We start from the raw sequence: 16,890 nt of genomic DNA, 5'->3' as shown, positions 1-16,890 counted from the left end.
TAGTAATGTTTTGAAGTCCTAAGTATAGTAGGGATCGACTCTTGGGATACCTATCCACCAGAGTAGCGCCTTCTCAACAGCCACGCCGTCAAACGCAGCTGCCGTAAATTTGGACAGACAAACGGGCCCTGCTGTAGAAGATCCTCCTATAGAGGTAGTGGCCATGGGTAATCAATGAAAAGATGATGCAGGTCAGTGTACCACGCTCTGCGTGACCAGTCTGGAGCTATCATGACTTTGGTCTTCTCACGTTTTGTTCATTTGAGAATTCAAGGCAGGAAAATAAATGGCTGGAACCAGTAAACCAGCTGGAAGGTATAAGGTATTGTTAATGCATCTGCCACCACTGCTCCCGGAGCCAGGAGTTCTGGAGCAGTACCGAGGCAGTTGGTGGTTTCGTCTGGACGCCATGAGGTCTATTTGTGGCAGGCCCCAACGACGGACTAGTTGCTGGTTAGCTGTGCCCACTCGCACGGATGCAGGTTCTGGCAACTAAGGTAATTTGCCTTCTTAATTGTCTACACCGGGGATGAAGACTGCAGAGATCGCTATGGCATGCTTTGTGGCGCAGAGGATGCAAATTACCACTCGTCCAGCCACTCTGCTGCGAGTTCCGCCCTGGCGGTTTAGGTATGCAACTGCAGTGGAGTTGTCCAATTGCACACGATTGACCTCTGAGGAGAGATGACAGACAAAAGGCACTGTAGACTGCCCTTAGTTACAGGATGTTGATCAGCAGGGTAAAGGCAACCAGCAGCCCTGGAAGTGACCGTCCAGTGTCACTGCCCCTCAACCTCTCAGACTTGAGTCTGCAGTGAGGAGTACAAAGTTCAACACCCCGAAACGACGGGTATTTAGCAGGCGATAGGTTTGTAGCCACAAAAGAAGCAAAATCCTCATCCTTGGTGATAGTGTTATCCAGTCCATTGGGAGAGGAGGTCCAGTTAGATGATCCTAGACAAAGATAGTACTGTATGGCTTCTAATGCCTCCACCATCTTGCCCAGAAGACGGATGCAAAGATGTACTGAAAAACTTTGATGTTGTAAGACAGACCTCACCAGTTCCTGAATCCTTGTCTAGTGGAAGGAAAACCCTGTGGAGCACCGGATCGAGGATCATCCCCAAAAACTGAAGCCTCTGGGTTGGCTCCAGGTGGGACTTCAGGAAGTTGATGATGCAACCATGCTGAATAAGAATCTGGTGAGTTAATGCAATATCTTGCAATAACTGTTCCCTGGACTGAGCTTTTATTAGTGCACAAAGTTGTATCACTATAACTGCCACCACCTTCAAGAAAACCCTTGGTGTCCTTGATATCTAACGATACTACCTCCCAAACCTCCAGCCCCGCGATGACATAATGAAGGGACCCCCATCTTGAATTTGAATATATGTAGGAATGGATTTAGGGATTTCAAATTCAGGATCTGCCTGACGGAGCCATTACGTTTTGGGACTACGACCAGACTTGGGTAAAACCCCTGTTTTTGATGCAGGGGGTGTCTATTGCCTTTTGTAAAATAACTCTTGTGTTCTGAAGCTGGTAAAGGAGGTGAAGAGCCAATGAGGGGGCTATAATTTGAAAATCTATTTTGTTTCCGTGAATGACTAGTTCTCAAACCTATACATCCTGACAAGTAAACCCCCAAATGTCTTTGAACTCCTGTAGACGAGCTCCCACCCTGAGGTCCCCCAGATGAGAGGGCAGCCCGTAATGCAGTTTGCTGGCAGACTTAAGGTCCTGGTAAACTGAGGCCCTTGCAGCTCGACCCCGACTTCTGGTCCCTCTATATGCAGAGGACACGTCTCTGACCGTACCTCTTAACTTTGTAGGCACTCTAAAGAAACGAGAGGCAGGTCCAGAAAATTACCTTTGTGGAGCGGGGGCGGCTGTTGGGAGAGAAGTGGATTTGCCACCTGTGGCTTGAGAAATCCACCGGTCAAGCTCAGGTCCAAACAGAACGTCAGCTGTAAATGGGAGAGCCTCTACTGCCAGTTTAGATTCCACATCAGCTTGCCACTACCAAAGCCAGAGAACTCTGCGAGCAGATACTGCTGACGCAGACATTCTTGAGCTAAATATGCCCACATCTCTGAAAGCCTTTCCTAATTAGACAGCCGATTCACGTATGTGTTCTGCTATCTTGATCAGCTCATGTTGTGGGAGGCTCGCCTGCAATACTGTTGACAGCTGCTCAGCCCAGGCCTCAATGGCCTTATTTGGTTCCGGTATGAATGGTGGACAATGTTAAGATAGACAGTAATTAGGCTGACCACTACTGGCCGACACGCGAAAAGGGCCGACACTGATTTCTGATCCGATTTTGGTGTCATTTTCCCCGTAACATGACCAGGAACACCACTTAGTGTACCACGTCCCCTTGCATGGCTTGCTTTGCTCGCCATGCTGTGGGCAAGGTGCCTCGCTCTGCTACCGCTGCGCTCGGCACAGGTTTCTATTCCTAATCGTAGAATGGTACAGTATGAAAAAGTTAAAAAACAACTAATTTTTAAAAGACATGTCGACCTTTTCATGTGTCGTCCATTTGTCCATGTCGACCATCTGAATGGATACCGCTTTATTTACCCAGGAGCCTAACAGTGCAGGGCGAAGGTGTACGCCGGCCACCGTGTATATAGTTTCCAACTTACGGTGAGAGGGCTCCTTCACAGAGGTAGTGCCAAGGACCGTCAGTATGGTCTTTTTGGATAAGCGGAACACAGAAGGGTCCACTGTACTCTACTATCAGCTGGAAAAGGAGAAAAGGCAAGTAGTCAAACTGGAATTTTTTATCAGGATGTTTCCAGGACAGCGCTAATTGGTAATCCAGTTAGTGTGAAACCGGGAAGGTGACCTCCAAACTACTTTTCTTACTGAAGAGGGTAGGTTGTGCAGAGCCCTGATCTGTATTAGATAAATTTAACACCTGCCGTACAGCTAGGATGAGTGCCTCATCCCACTCCTGGAGGATTTCCCCTTCAAGCAGGGGAATATCTTCTTCCTTCGAGTCATCAGAATGTAACACTGACGGTAACAATGTATTGTTGGACACAGTCTGGCTAACAGAGGCTGTTAAAGGTTTTGCTGGAGACATAACTCTGCAAGTCCCTCCACCAACCTAGCCAGAGCCTGTGCCCATGCTGGATCGGTGGAGGCTTTTGACTGAGATCTGGAATCCTCTATCTTTGGGAGAGGCTGCCACTTCAGGTGACACATCTGACATGACTGCTGCTAACATGGACAGCCAGGATGGAGCAAGGTCTTGTACAGGCTGGGTTGCTTGTGAGGGTGAATCCCCAGCTTCACATGAAATCATAGAACATTGAGGCTTCTGACCGCGTAAACATTGTGTAACACTTTCTACATGTAAACAACTTCTGGAAGCCTTTGATGCAGCACTTTTGCTTGCCATTCTTATCAACTGACACACAAAATTAGGGGTGCAGGATACAGACAGGATGTATGAGAAAACACACTGATATGGGAGAGACAGCAATAGGGAATGGAGGAACAGTCACACCCGCCCTATTTCCAATATACAGGTTGAGTATCCCATATCCAAATATTCAGAAATACGGAATATTCCGAAATACGGACTATTTTGAGTGAGAGAGAGATAGTGAAACCTTGGTTTTTTGATGGCTCAATGTACACAAACTTTGTTTAATACACAAAGTTATTAAAAATATTGTATTAAATGACCTTTAGGCTGTGTATATAAGGTGTATATGAAACATAAATGAATTGTGTAAATGTAGACACACTTTGTTTAATGCACAAAGTTATAAAAAATATTGGCTAAAATTACCTTCAGGCTGTGTGTATAAGGTGTATATGTAACAAATGCATTCTGTGCTTATATTAGGTCCCATCGCCATGATCTCATCATGGTATGCAATTATTCCAAAATACGGAAAAATCCTATATCCAAAATACCTCTGGTCCCAAGCATTTTGGATAAGGGATACTAAACCTGTATATGAATATATAGCAGTCACAGAAAAGATATTTCAAAGATTAGAGACGTGTATCAAGAATTCATTCCCACCACCTCTTCCCTCCCCCCAGTTAAGACTCACGAATCCTGAGCAGGCTGCATGTAGACGTCAGCGCTTCTCCGTTTCAGTGTGGACAGCAGCAGCGTTAGTATATCTTCCCCTGCTAAAATGGTTGTGCCATATGATCATTCTGCGAGTCACAGGAAACGCTGGGGCAGCTGGGAGCAAGAGACAGCACAGAGCTAGGTTCCACACAGACAACCCATCCCAACCTGTGGTGCAGTTTTTTTGTTTTTGTTTGTTTAAATGATAAAGGCACTGTATGTGCACTGTTTTGAAAAATGCTATTGGCAGAGGAGGCTGCCATACTGACCCTAGCATCGCCAATTTCTTTCACCCAGCTTTCCCGCTAGTCGGGGGACTGGGCTATACTTAAGACTGCCATGCTGGCCAGTGGCGCTGACAGAGACCCAAACGATAGACGCATTAGGAACATCCCAGGGACAGTTATCTCTGCTGCGATAGTATTCCCCCGGCAGCTCCAACAGCGCAGACTGTCATCATACTTGTATCTTAAGCCCAGTACTCACGGGCCGATCAAGGAGAGATGCGTGCTGAGCGAACCGCTCAGCACACATCTCTCCTGCCGCTCAGCACAGCGCGATCTGTGCTGAGCGTGCGGGGGGAGACGGGGGGGCCGCTCACTTCACCCAGCGGGTGAAGTGAGCGACCCGCTAGATTGGCCTGCATGCAGGCCAATCTAGCAGCGGCGATAGCGATGTGCGGGGCCGCGCATCGCTATCGCCGAGGGGGCTACACACGGAGCGATCCTGCCGATATTCTAAGCAATCTAGTCAGATTGCTTAGAATATCGCTCCGTGAGTACCCCCCTTTAGACAATCACAAATAGTGTTCTGGCTCCCTGGGGAACATTTCTAAAAACTGGTCTGAAGGGTGGGCAGAAGAATAGAAGTGAAGGAGCCAGTCACACTCCAGTGTCTCTAGTGCATGAAGAAGAAAAGTTTTAATAGCTGGGATGGGATAGTAGCCAAGAGTCTCCGCAAATAAACAAATTGCAGAAAACTGGGCTTTCAGGGAGGTAAGACGAAGGCCTACATCCAAGCCTGGCTGCAAGAAAGACAGACTTCGTCACTCAAAATATCCAGCTTAAACTTCTGCCAAGCACACCAGGATAAGGAGTTATGATAGACTTACGTTTAACGCTTTCTTCGAGGTCCATAGGGTCCACAGGGATAACATTAGGGTTATAGGTGGTAGGATCAGCTCCTGGGCACCATACTGTTAAGTCTTTCAGATATCCCAGGATGCTCCAGTCCCCCTACTATAACCCCGCCCCCATGCTCAGGCAGGTCAGTTTTGTTAAGAACAAAGCAGGAAGCAGAGAGAATGAAGACATGGTACACATTAGAATACACTCTCACAGACAGGAGAAAAGAACCAGTGACCAAGGCCGCAAACCCATACAGACCAGATGCGTCAGGGTGGGCGCCCTGTGGACCTTAAAGAGTTAACAAAGGGTAAGTCTACCATAACACTACTTTTCTTCTTCAGGTTTTATAGGGATCCACAGGGATAACATTGGTTATGTCCTAAAGCAGTACTTCAAGGGAGGGGACGCTCCTGAATGGACAAGAGTATCTGGCATCCAAATGAAGCATCCTGGGAGGCAATTGTATCAAAGGCATAGAACCTAAGAAATGTGTGGATAAAAGACCATGTAGCAGTCTTGCACAACTGTTCAGCAGACGCACCCCAGTGAGCCGCCCATGATGGGCCAACAGAGATAGAAGTTGGGACTGAAAGACCAGCTTGAGAGTATGCTTGTGCGATTGCCATTCTAATCCATCTGGGCAGATTCTGTCTGTTAGCTGGCCAACCACGTTTGTGAAAACCATAAAGGATGAAGAGGGAATCTGCTTCTCCTTAGGGAACTGGTCGGTCAACAGACACGGAGAGTGCAAACCACGCCCAAAGAACGCCAGCAGGTGTGAGATTCGAGTAGACGAAAACTGGAACGACAACATCCTCATTCAAATGGAAACTGGAGACCACCTTAAGTAGGTAACCCAGTCTGGTAAGAAGTACAGCTCTGTCTAGATGAAAAAAAATCAGGAAAGAAGGGCGACAGGAAAGAGCACCTAAGTCAGACACCTGTCTGACAGATGCGATGGCCAGAAGGAATGAGGTCTTAGCAGTTAACCATTTTAGGTCAAGTGTTTCCAAAGGTTCAAAGGGAGTGTGTCCAGAACAGACATACCTTACTGAGCCACAGGAGGAACGTAGGGAGACTGGATCCGGAGAACGCCCTGTAGGAAGGTGCAGACATCCGGCAGAGAAGCAATTCTGCATTGAAATGATAAAGACAAAAGCAGAGATATGCACTTTCAGAGAAGCCAGGCGAAGGCAGAGGCTCAATCCCAGTTGCAGAAATGCCAGTACTCTATATATCCAAAAGACAGCAGGGTTATAGTGCCTGGAAGCACACCACTGGAAGTATGCCAAATCCGGTAGTAGATGAGGGCAGAGACCAATGTCTCCGGAGACCCCGTCGGCCACAGGTGTAATGGCGGCAGCGTCACTTAACTGTGGACTGGCGCTAGGCGCCATATTTGAAATGTACTTATGGCGCCAGGCACGGACGGTTTAAAAATATGTTTAATGATGTGTTTTTAACATGTCATATGTAGTGCTCTGTGCACAGTTTTAGGATTGCATGTTTAAAATGTATAAGATGTGGTCACACAGATGTATTTTAAAGGAAAAAAATGCACTTACTACAAATGACTGAATACGGATCCCTCATCTTCTGTGACTAGGAAATCAGATGCTAACTGCCCTCTCCTAGCAGATCTGGTGAATGTCAAAACCTTTTGATGTTGGAGTGAGAGTTCCTCAGGGAAAGGTGTTAATCACATGGAATTTCCTTATTCCATATGTAAGGTATTAGATTGGGTTTAGAATCTGTATTTATTTATGTAGCTGGCTTGATGGATATACGAATCCTACATGGTATAGGCAGGAAAGGGATGAGGAACATTTATTTGAGAAATCAAATACAAACCGTATTTTGAAGCTATGCGATACATTTAATCAAAGGCAAAACTGCCAGGTGGTAAAAGGATGGAGTTTAGAAGGCACCAAAAGAGGAAATTATGTTATCTATTGATTTAGATGAGGTGGAACTTGAACAATGACCTGAGTCTGTACAAGTTTTTGAATGGCGTTCTGTAAGGTCATACTTGCTTCCTGTGAAATTGATAAGCCTGATTTGAAGAATCTGTGAGGTGGGAGCTCCTGATATTTCCCAGGGATACAAACTGGAGTAAGAGCTATGACCCAGGGTTCCTGGCAAGATGTTGTCCGGATGAGACTGAAATTTTTTATTTAGGCTCCCACCTGCCAGTCTTCCAGGCATCGTGGTCCACCGTCATGCTGAAGGCTTTGAGGAAGCAGAGCTTGAGCTCTGTTCCTTATGAACCGGCAGTTGCTGGTTTGCGTGGTTTACCTCTAGCACCTCTGGTGGCGGTAGAAGAACCTCTGGTTTTGCCCTTAAGCTTGGCAGTCCGAAAGGACTGTAGATTAGGTCCAGAGTAGGCCTTCCTGGCTGGGAGAGCTGCAGAAGGAAGATACGTGGACTTACCCGCAGTAGCTTTGGAGATCCATTTGTCTAGTTCATCTCCAAATAAGGCCTCTCCTGTGAAGAATAGGCCTTCCACGCCTTTCCTGGAGTCCGTGTCAGCAGTCCACTGGCGTAGCCATAAGCCCCTGCGCGCTGACACTGCCACAGCAGTGGCGCGTGCATTAAGCAACCCCGTTTCTTTTATGGCTTCCACCATAAAATTCGCAGGGTCCTGTATATGTTGCAGGAGTAAAATAATCTCCCCCTGAGGCAAGGTACCTAACCCCTCAATTAGGTTACCCGACTATTTAGCGATGGCCTTAGTAATCCACCCACATGCTATAGTGGGTTTCTGGGCCACCCCCGCAGCCGTATACACCGAATTGTGTGTATTCTCAATTCTACGATCTGCCATGTCTTTTAGGGAAGCTGCACCCGGGACAGGCAGTACAATTTTCCATGACAGCCTGGATACTGATGCATCCACCATCGGTGGATTTTCCCATTTTTTCCTATCCTCAGGAGGAAGAGAAAAAGATATCAACCTTTTAGGGATTTGAAATTTCCTATCAGGATTAACCCACGGTTCTTCAAACAGGGAATTTAGTTCCTTTGACACAGGAAAAGTGGTGTAGGATTTCTTTTTTATATTAAAATAAGACTCCTCAGTCTACTCTGTTACCTTATCAGAAATATGCAGAACTTCTCTGATAGCTTCTATGAGAGCCTCTATTCCCTGTGACAGAGTATCCTCCCTTTCCTCCATGTCTGACCCGTCATCAGAATCAGACTGCAGGATATGAGCCAAAGGACGTTTTTGCGGACAAATGGTAGGGGACTGACACGCTGGTTTGGGTACCAAGTCTCTATGCATAAACTCAGTCATCGATTGTCTTAAGTATTGCGTTTCTCTCTCATTGCGGGACAATTTAGAAGAGATATTGGAAATAATTACGCTAATGGAATCCAGCCAAGCTGGCTCTGCCCCGCTAGCCTGGGAGGGTACACTGCACTAAGTACACTGCAGTAAACCCCCTGGAGAAGAGGAACACTGTGCCTTACATGAATCACACTCTCTGCCTGACATACTGTGACAGCACACACAAAAGAAAAGGTTAAATGCACAATTAACCCACAAAGAGCCCGTCAAGAGAGACACAGATAGCCTGGAGCCAGCACACAGCGCCCTTACTGCTAATGCCAAGCTTAGCTGGGTCGCAAACTAAGTACCCAGATTGAGGACTTGGTCCACTAGTAAGCGCTCCCCACTGCTATCACCCCCTGGTACTGCTGAGGTATTCTGGAGTCTCTCCGGAGGAGCTGCATGTCCCCGTCAGTCAGCGTCTGTGTCCACTGCAGAGGGAAAATGGCGCTGGTGAGCTGCTGGATCCGCTCATAGTGAAGCCACGCCCTGTCAACGGTGCGCGGTCTTCCCGCTTTTTTATACTGGTTGAGTTAATTTTTAGTGCTTAAAATGAAGTCAGTCGCCTTTTAAGTCTATAATGCCCGTCTGGGTACTGTGTACACCCATAGTGAACTTAGGCTCAGTTCGCTTCCTCAGAAGCGGTGCGTTCAAACTGTGTACTAAGTCTGGAGACTCCACAGCCCGCGTAGAAGCCGTTCATCTCTGTACCCTAATGCCACCATAATGGCCGGCGACCAGCCAACTGGGACGCCGGCTTAGTACTCACCACTCTATCTTCTGGCTCTGTTAGGGGTGACTGTGTCCTGCGGGAATGTATGCTCGCCGTGGTGGGGCGTGCGAATAGTTCCCTCAGGAGCTAGTGTCCTTTAAGCGGGGAACGGGACCATTAAAACTTCAAGAGGTGGGGCCCAGGGCCCCCCCAAGTCCCACGAAGCAGGCATGATGGTGCCATCCAGTCGTGCCTGAAAATAACGGATAAAATAAATGCAGAAAACTCTTCAGGAGCTTCCATGCGACCGGCTAGTCCAGGCACATTTTCTAAACAGAGTCTGGTAGGAGGGGCATAGAGGGAGGAGCCAGCAAAAACTATCAAATTCTTAAATGGACCCGTCTATACCCCATGGTACTAAATGGATTCCCAGTATCCTCTAGGACGCAAGAGAAAATAGACTTAAGACAATTCTCAATCCGCCTATCAGTAGGTTCTTTCAGTTATGCAAGCGTAGTGACAGGTAGAATGGACATCTTAAGAAGACGCTTCCCGCTTAGCACAATTCTCTGCAGGGATGGGGTAATGGGAAGCTAAGCATTTAGAAACATGGAACTTTTAACCGCATTTTTCAGGGTTCCCGTCTAATATCAATAACATGGTCAGAATGACGGAATTCAGACTTAATCTTTTGTCTTTTAAAAACATCTGTTTTCTTAGCCACTGCCTCAGGCTCATCCTCAGTAAGTTGAAGGATGTGTTTAATAGCCTCAATTAAAAAGGTGCCACCTCCACTGTGTTGGGAGAATCTTCTGTAAGAATGCATGAATCAGTGACAGACTGTGTATCCTCTCCTTCCGCTGAGGACTCAGGGTCTGATATAGCAGTGGACTGAGAGGAAGGGGTCCACGTAGTGGACCTAGAGGCCTGTTTAATCCGGGTATCATTCTCTGCAATGCTGAAGACGTTTGGGCTAAACTCTGAACCGTAGTTTTCAGTGTATCCAAGTTGGGTTAGCCACCGGGACTAGATTAGGCGGTGTCTAATATAGTATAGGTTCCCATAGAGGGAGTTAACCAATCCACTACGGTACCCAGCAACTGAGTGAAAGAATCCCATGGTGGTTCTTGAGTAGGTGCTGGGGATGTGGAATGGGCAGGAGGTGTATAGCAGTTCACACAAAACCCATTCAGAACCATATCCTGTGCAGTTAATCCTGCAGAGCACAATCTACGTGACTGCAATACTGGGGTGTCAGGCTGTTTGCGACTTTTATCTTTGGCAGACATAGCTGTAATAATAAGAATTTACTCACCGGTAATTCTATTTCTCGTAGTCCGTAGTGGATGCTGGGAACTCCGTAAGGACCATGGGGAATAGTCAGGCTCCGCAGGAGACTGGGCACTCTAAAAGAAAGATTAGGTACTATCTGGTGTGCACTGGCTCCTCCCTCTATGCCCCTCCTCCAGACCTCAGTTAGGGAAACTGTGCCCGGAAGAGCTGACACAACAAGGAAAGGATTTAGAATCCAGGGTAAGACTCATACCAGCCACACCGTACAACTTGTGATAACCATACCCAGTTAACAGTATGAACAACAACTGAGCCTCCTTTTACGGATGGCTCATAACAATAATCCTTTAGTGAAGCAATAACTATATACATGTATTGCAGAGAGTCCGCACTTGGGATGGGCGCCCAGCACCGAATGAGAAAACTCAAGGTCCTCCTCAGCCAGGGTATCAAACTTGTAGAATTTAGCAAATGTGTTTGAACCCGACCAAGTAGCAGCTCGGCAAAGCTGTAAAGCAGAGACCCCTCGGGCAGCCGCCCAAGAAGAGCCCACCTTCCTTGTGGAATGGGCTTCACTGATTTAGGATGCGGCAGTCCAGCCGCAGAATGTGCCAGCTGAATCGTGCAACAGATCCAGCGAGCAATAGTTTGCTTAGAAGCAGGAGCACCCAGCTTGTTGGGTGCATGCAGGATAAATAGCGAGTCAGTTTTCCTGACTCCAGCCGTCCTGGAAATACATTTTCAAAGGCCGGACTACGTCCAGCAACTTGGAATCCTCCAAGTCCCGAGTAGCCGCAGGCACCACAATAGGTTGGTTCAAATGAAACGCTGATACCACCTTTGGGAGAAATTGGGGACGAGTCCTCCATTCTGCCCTGTCCATATGGAAGATCAGATACGGGCTTTTACATGACAAAGCCGCCAATTCTGAAACACGCCTAGCTGAAGCTAAGGCCAACAGCATGACCACCTTCCACGTGAGATACTTTAGCTCCACGGTCCTAAGTGGCTCAAACCAGTGTGATTTCAGGAAATCCAACACAACGTTAAGTATGCGGTGATAATGCTTTGCTGTCACATCCTTCCTAGCTTTTATCAGCGTAGGAATCACTTCATCTGGAATGCCCTTTTCCGTTGGGATCTGGCGATCAACCGCCATGCCGTCAAACGCAGCCGCGGTAAGTCTTGGAACAGACAGGGCCCCTGCTGTAACAGGTCCTGTGGGAGGCAGAGGCCATGGGTCCTCTGAGATCATCTCTTGTAGTTCTGGGTACCAAGATCTTCTTGGCCAATCCGGAACGATGAGTATAGTTCTTACTCCTCTCTCTCTTACTATCCTCAGTACCTTGGGTATGAGAGGAAGAGGAGGGAACACATAAACCGACTGGTACACCCACGGTGTCACTAGTGCGTCCACAGCTATCGCCTGAGGGTCCCTTGACCTGGCGCAATATTTTTTTTAGCTTTTTGTTGAGGCGGGACGCCATCATGTCCACCCGTGGCAGTTCCCAACGATTTACAATCTGTGTGAAGACTTCTGGATGAAGTCCCCACTCTCCCGTGTGGAGGTCGTGCCTGCTGAGGAAGTCTGCTTCCCAGTTGTCCACTCCCGGAATGAACACTGCTGACAGTGCTAGCACGTGATTCTCCGCCCATCGAAGAATCCTTGTGGCTTCTGCCATTGCCATCCTGCTTCTCGTGCCGCCCTGGCGGTTTACATGGGCGACCGCCGTGATGTTGTCTGACTGAATCAGTACTGGATGGTTTTGAAGCAGGGGCTCTGCTTGACTCAGGGCGTTGTAAATGGCCCTTAGTTCCAGTATATTTATGTGTAGTGAAGTCTCCAGACTTGACCACTGTCCTTGGAAGTTTCTTCCCTGAGTGACTGCCCCCCATCCTCGGAGGCTTGCATCCGTGGTCACCAGGACCCAGTCCTGTATGCCGAACCTGCGGCCCTCGAGAAGATGAGCACTCTGCAGCCACCACAGCAGAGACACCCTGGCCCTCGGGGACAGGGTGATCAACCGATGCATCTGAAGATGCGATCCGGACCATTTGTCCAACAGATCCCACTGAAAGATCCTTGCATGGAACCTGCCGAAGGGAATTGCTTCGTAAGAAGCCACCATCTTTCCCAGGACTCGCGTGCAGTGATGCACCGACACCTGTTTGGTTTCAGGAGGTCCCTGACCAGAGATGACTATTCCACCGGGAGAAACACCTTCTTCTGTTCTGTGTCCAGAATCATGCCCAGGAAAAGCAGACGCGTCGCAGGAATCAGCTGCAACTTTGGGATATTCAGAATCCAGCCGTGCTGTTGCAACATTTCCTGAGAGAGTGCTACGCTGACCAACAACTGCTCTCTGGACCTCGCCTTTATGAGGAGATCTTCCAAGTACGGGATAATTATAACTCCCTTCTTCCGAAGGAGTATCATCATTTCGGCCATTACCTTGGTAAATATTCTCGGTGCCGTGGAGAGACCAAACGGCAACGTCTGGAATTGGTAATGACAGTCCTGTACCACAAACCTAAGGTATTCCTGGTGAGGTGGGTAAATGGGGACATGCAAGTAAGCATCCTTGATGTCCAGCGACACCATAAAATCCCCCCTCTTCCAGGCTTGCAATAACCGCCCTGAGTGATTCCATTTTGAACTTGAACTTCTTTATATAAGTGTTCAAGGATTTTTAATTCAGAATGGGTCTCACCGAACCGTCCGGTTTCGGTACCACAAACATTGTGGAATAGTAACCCCTGCCCTGGTGAAGGAGGGGGACCTTGATTATCACCTGCTGGAGGTACAGCTTGTGAATTGCCGCCAGTACTACCTCCCTTTCCCTGGGAGCAGCCGGCAAGGCTGATTTGAGGTAACGGCGAGGGGGAGTCGCCTCGAACTCCAGCTTGTATCCCTGAGATACAATTTGTACAGCCCAGAGATCCACTTGTGAGCGAACCCACTGGTTGCTGAAGTTTCGGAGACGCGCCCCCACCGCACCTGGCTCCGCCTGTGGAGCCCCAACGTCATGCGGTGGACTTAGGGGAAGCAGGGGAGGATTTTTGTTCCTGGGAACTGGCTGCCTGGTGCAGCTTCTTTCCTCTACCCTTGCCTCTGGCCAGAAAGGATGCTCCTCTGACCCGCTTGCCTTTCTGAGGCCGAAAGGACTGCACTTGATAATACGGTGCTTTCTTAGGCTGTGAGGGAACCGGAGGTAAAAAAGTCGACTTCCCAGCAGTTGCTGTGGATACGAGGTCCGAGAGACCGTCCCCAAACAATTCCTCACCCTTATAAGGCAAAACCTCCATGTGTTTTTTAGAATCAGCATCACCTGTCCACTGCCGAGTCCATAATACTCTCCTGGCAGAAATGGACATTGCATTAATTCTAGATGCCAGCAGGCAAATGTCCCTCTGGGCATTCCACATATATAAGACAACGTCTTTTATATGTTCGATGGTTAGCAAAACAGTATCCCTGTCGAGGGAATCAATGTTGTCTGACAGGGTATCAGTCCATGCTGCTGCAGCACTACACATCCAGGCTGAAGCAATAGCAGGTCTCAGTAGAGTACCAGAGTGTGTATACACAGACTTCAGGATAGCTTCCTGCTTTCTATCCGCAGGCTCCTTTAGGGCGGCCGTATCCTGAGACGGCAGTGCCACCCTTTTAGATAAGCGTGTTAGCGCCTTGTCCACCCTAGGGGACCCTAGGGGATGTTTCCCAACGTTACCTATCCGTTGGCGGGAAAGGGTACGCCATCAGTAACCTCTTAGAAATCACTAGTTTCTTATCAGGGGAACTCCACGCTTCTTCACACAAATCATTTAATTCATCAGATGGGGGAAAAGTCACTGGCTGCTTTTTCTCCCCAAACATAATACCCCTCTTGGTGGTAACCGAGTTAATATCAGAAATGTGCAATACATCTTTCATTGCAGTAATCATGCATCGGATGGCTTTTGTAGACTGTACATTTGTCTCATCCTCATCTACACTGGAGTCAGACGCCGTGTCGACATCTGTGTCTACCATCTGAGCTAGCGGGCGTTTATGAGCCCCTGACGGCTTCTGAGTCGCCTGGGCAGGCGCGGGCTGAGACCCCGGCTGTCCCAAGGCTGCTGCGTCATCGAACCTTTTATGTAAGGAGTTGACACTGTCGGTTAAGACCTTCCACATATCCATCCAATCAGGTGTCGGCCCCGTCGGGGGCGACACCACACTTATCTGCCCCTGCTCCGCCTCCACGTAACCCTCATCAAACATGTCGACACAGCCGTACAGACACACCGCACACACACAGGGAATGCTCAGACTGAGGACAGGACCCCACAAAGTCCTTTGGGGAGACAGAGAGAGAGTATGCCAGCACACACCACAGCGCTATATAACACAGGGATTTACACTATAAAAAGTGATTTACCCAATAGCTGCTTAAATATCTTATTTGCGCCTAAATTTATGTGCCCCCCCTCTCTTTTTTACCCTTCTTGTATCAGGATACTGCAGGGGAGAGCCTGGGGAGCTGCTTCCAGCGGAGCTGTGAAGGGAAAATGGCGCTGGTGTGCGGAGGAAGGCTCCGCCCCCTCAGCGGCAGGCTTCTGTCCCGCGTTTTATGTAACTTAATGGCGAGGGTTTTTACACATATACAGTTTTCAGACTGTATTATGTGTATTTTAAGTGCCAGAAGGTATTATAATTGCTGCCCAGGGCGCCCCCCCCAGCGCCCTGCACCCTACAGTGACCGGAGTGTGTGGTGTGCTGTGGGAGCAATGGCGCACAGCTGCGGTGCTGTGCGCTACCTTAATGAAGACAGGAGTCTTCTGCCGCCGATTTCATCGCTTCTCTTCTGTCTTCTGGCTCTGCAAGGGGGACGGCGGCGCGGCTCCGGGAACGGACGATCGAGGTCAGGCCCTGTGTTCGAACCCTCTGGAGCTAATGGTGTCCAGTAGCCTAAGAAGCACAAGCTAGCTGCAAGCAGGTAGGTTTGCTTCTCTCCCCTCAGTCCCACGTAGCAGTGAGTCTGTTGCCAGCAGATCTCACTGAAAATAAAAAACCTAACAAATACTTTATTTTCTAGCAAGCTCAGGAGAGCCCACTAAGAGCACCCAGCTCTGGCCGGGCACAGATTCTAACTGAGGTCTGGAGGAGGGGCATAGAGGGAGGAGCCAGTGCACACCAGATAGTACCTAATCTTTCTTTTAGAGTGCCTAGTCTCCTGCGGAGCCCGACTATTCCCCATGGTCCTTACGGAGTTCCCAGCATCCACTAGGACGTCAGAGAAAATATTGAGTCACCCACATGCACAATAGTATACAACAAGTGTGTGGTAGCCTGATGTAGTATGTGACAATGTTCAGCAGTAACGCTGAAACTGTATAAAGAATGACCCTGAAAACACCTGGTCCTTTACAGGGCAGAGAAAAGACAGGGACAAGCCACATACAATACAGAGAAATACAATGAGCACTTTATCAATAGCCAGCATTTACCCTGCACAGAAACAAAATAACCCATCCAAATCTAACACACTCTGCATGTTATATCTGCCCCAACTGCAGTGCACGTTTTGCCCATTAGAGGAAAATTTTGCAATCAACCTTGAAATAGGCCCTATGGCCGGCATCCAATTAGCTGTGGTAAATGACAGCTGCTAATAGATAGGGCCAGGGCTACCCAATAAGTAGCACTTATCTGGGATTATTGGGGTTATTCAGCACGATTGCTGAATCTGCTAAAAAGCATAATCTGCAATCCCTTCTGTAGCATGCTGGCGGCCTCTCATCGCAGGGCAAGGCCACCCAGCAAGATAATTGGTGGGCCCAGTGATGCGATCATAAAACAATTGTGATTGCACAGCTCAAGCAGAAATTAGGGATGACCTCCTGCAGCCGCAGCTAGGCTGCGTATACAGGAAGGCCGCCGCCATTTTTTACATTGGATCGGCTGTGTGTGACGTCACAGAGCCACCCAAAAAAAAAAAAAAACGCAGCTGACCCACCTGTTTCCCTTGCAACTATCCGTCGCCGCCCCTGGAACGCCGCTACCTGTGAATCAGCATTAGCCGGCAACGCACACATAGGACGGAACCTGCGCGCGCGCACTGGCTCCAGCAGCGGAGATATTGCGTTTGCATCACTTAGCTAAATCACTAAATAACCCCCTATGCTTCGGGTGCCTCAGGCAAATTAATCATTGTCCGCGGTAAGCAGCAGACAGAAACCAGTTGTGTCGTGATAACGCATGAATCCGGGAACTTATCGCAGATCCCAAGTGTTATTGGTCGAAAATAGATAATTTACTGCACGATAAAAACGGGCTATG

At 48.4% G+C, this 16,890-nt stretch overlaps 1 protein-coding gene across 5 annotated transcripts in view; it reads right to left on the bottom strand.

Moving 5' to 3' along the window:
- OGT (O-linked N-acetylglucosamine (GlcNAc) transferase) overlaps positions 1 to 16,890 on the bottom strand; it is a 430,584-nt gene that overhangs the window by 279,925 nt on the left and 133,769 nt on the right. The window lies entirely within an intron of this gene.

Source organism: Pseudophryne corroboree, chromosome 8 (genome assembly GCF_028390025.1).
Source record: "Pseudophryne corroboree isolate aPseCor3 chromosome 8, aPseCor3.hap2, whole genome shotgun sequence".
Lineage (NCBI taxonomy): Eukaryota > Metazoa > Chordata > Amphibia > Anura > Myobatrachidae > Pseudophryne > Pseudophryne corroboree.
The sequence above is the reverse complement of the archived record's forward strand: the minus strand, read 5'-3'. Positions and strand labels throughout refer to the sequence as shown.